We start from the raw sequence: 2,882 nt of genomic DNA on the forward strand, positions 1-2,882 counted from the left end.
GTACGAAGAATCTTTCAGTTTTATGTCTGAGCTTTGATGTTCTCTGCAATTAGGTTCACAAAATATGTGCATACATCAGCGAATGGACAAAATGAGCTGGAAAATAGCGGCATATCGAATGCTGGCAAAACTCCAATGTCATGCATCTCTAGCTGGAACCGAAGTCGACTCAAGTGTAGAACTGAAACCTGAACGTATCTGTCTTTGGGTGGGGAGTCTGGTATGCCCAAAGGACTGTAAGGTCGCCATGCCAACTGCAAAGAAAGAGAGGATGAAATGAAGAGAGCGATGCGCGGAGAAAGAGAGAGACAGAGCAGGAAATGAAGACGAAGACAGGGAGATGAGAAGAAGAAAAGCAGAGAAAAATCAAGATGTACTCAGAAGGAAGGAAGAGTGAGAAACTGATGTCATGAAAGATACAGGAAGACGACACAAAAGAAACATAAACAAGAGGAAAGAGGAAGTGAAAGTTGTGTTCACTGTCATGAAGAAACCAGAGTGTTTGATTGTTTCAGATTAATCTTGCAGGCCGACCGACCTGAAATATTCCACAATATGTGTTGCAGATTCATACAAAAGATTTCAGGGATTTCAAGACAAAAGGTCCCAGAATTCAACTCAACTCAGTATCACCTTAGAGAGCCACGACAGCAATTAAAAACAAGCTGTTATACAAACTTACAAAGACAAAAACTGGTCTGTCTTTGCCTCAGCTGTACTCGTCCGTCATTACACTACTTTACTGCTATCCTGCGAGCTACCTGAGCATTAAAACATCAAACAGTGAACGAGTATAAAGCTCTGAGGTCAGGAGTATCGGAGGGCCACTCAGCGGCTCCTGCGCGCAAAATGAGGAATACTTAAATTTCACTATAATTTAACTCCAGAGAAATGATATAAACTAGAAGCTGGATAGGAACGAGTGTACTTCTAATCACAGGTTTCACCCTCACAGCTATTATCTCCACACCCACAGTGGAGACAGTACCGCAATCAGCACCACTATAAATCAACTACTAAAATCTTTCCACATGGAGATACTGAGGCGAAATGTTATAAATTAAAAGGCTGTGGAGAAGAAACCACAAACAATTCTCTGCAAGTAAATCAGACAAAATAATAAGGTTTTTAAAGAAAACCCTGTTTGGAGACGCTGGCACACACACATGCATATATTTTTAATACCTGGTTATCATGTGCAGGGCGGTGGGAGCCAGGAAAAGTGGGAGGCTTCGCTCATTTTGGCCTTTTAAAGATGTAAACGAATCGCCCACTGCCCAATTAAAGTACACAATCAGGGAAACAGTAAAAGACCCTCGGGGGACGGTTTAGTTACTGTGATTTCTCTCTTTACTTTCCTCCACAGGAAGAAACTGTTAGCAGAAGTCTGCAACCTGACTGGACACAGACTTTAAAATGCACTAAATGTGTTTTTGTTTGGTTGGATTTTTTACATGCCACTTCTGTAACAGCCTATGATTGCACTGTTAATGAACTTGACCCTCGTGTTTGATCTTCAGCGGCTGATAGAACAAGTCAAATAAATAAAGAGCTGCTAGGTTAAGGGTCTGCGCACTTTTTAACTGTCAAAATAACAGCAGCTGAAAGAGAAAACAGCTATATTTGGTGTTTTAATTGGGATACAGAAAGTGGGATATTGTATAAAATCTGTTTGTTTGGTTTAAAGTACTCCACCTTTCACCTTTAGGGTTCAAATATTCAATAAGGGACAGGAAATGATTCATGAAGAGCCTGATAATGATATATTAGTAACATACTAATAACACTATATTACTAATAATACTTCACCAGCTGTAGAGATGGGGGAAGCTCCAAAAATGTGTAGGCCATCTCTAATAACACCTTTTGACAGGCTGTGTGATAAATCATCCAACACACAGGTCACATACAATGATTCACTATATTCCTGATCATTCATTAAAGCTATTATGATTGATTAAAGCAATTATTTTCATCCAACTGCTCTGATTAAATGGTTTATTAGCCCTCACACTGGCATCCTTATCATAATACAATTACTAGTTAACTTCGCATCTGTTTCCATTCAGCGTGTTGCATTTTAAGTGTACATTTTGTGCACACTTAACATTAATTCATTAAGTGTGCCGAATTTCGCAGTGGACCCTGACGATTTATAAAAAGTATTAAGTTATACTGCACAAAGCCGGTGTGTTTAGCGACAGGACAGGTAACGTAGACTTGGCAGACTTTTGAATGGATCATCGTCCCTCCCGTAGAGAACAAACACCAAGAGTAGTTTTGATTTGAAAAGTGGGCATGACTTATCGGTCCACTACAGACGGACACCGCATCTGACCACTTTGAAGTGCTTCATTTCATCGGACAAGTTGAGCTCCAATGATTCAAAGACTTTGTGTCAAAACTCATTTAGGTTCTGCCTTCTTCTGGAAAAGCTGTGTGACATCTGAGCGGCCATGTTGCAGAAAGTTTAACTCCCTGTTCACCTTGTTCCCCCATGAATCAATGTGTTCTTTAACTCTCTCCAAACTCTGATTCAATTTGAAGGGGAAACTTTACACCGACTTAAAAAGCTAAACTTTTAGTCTTTGTGACTCTGCTATATCCTTTAACAGACTATGTGAGACCGGGGTTTACTCACCGGGACTATTTTCGGCAGGTATTCGTGGCCACAAATACATCAGCACTGACTTCAGCTAGCTGTAACTTCTTCTCTCTTGAAATATCCGCTTCCTCTTTCCACCGTGTTTTGTTGCCTCCTCTTTGGTATCAATATAATATCTTCCCGGTCCCGTTATTTATTTCTGTAGCGAATCATGTTTCGCACCCTCCATACCCGCCCGCTGCCGCTGCTGTACCGGTCGCTTCTGTGATGAAGTGTA

General features: G+C 40.7%; 1 protein-coding gene across 3 annotated transcripts in view; it reads right to left on the reverse strand.

Annotated features, from left to right (window-relative positions):
* Window positions 1–2,882, reverse strand: part of LOC118341115 (dystrobrevin beta-like) — a 32,844-nt gene extending 29,962 nt beyond the window's left edge. For all 3 annotated transcript variants that reach the window (XM_035679306.1, XM_035679307.1, XM_035679305.1), the window contains exon 1: window positions 2,642–2,882. The gene's annotated coding sequence lies outside the window, so the exon portion shown is untranslated. The remainder of the gene's footprint in view (window positions 1–2,641) is intronic.

This window comes from Morone saxatilis, unplaced genomic scaffold (assembly GCF_004916995.1).
Source record: "Morone saxatilis isolate NCDOM2014 unplaced genomic scaffold, NCSU_SB_2.0 Contig7, whole genome shotgun sequence".
NCBI lineage: Eukaryota > Metazoa > Chordata > Actinopteri > Moronidae > Morone > Morone saxatilis.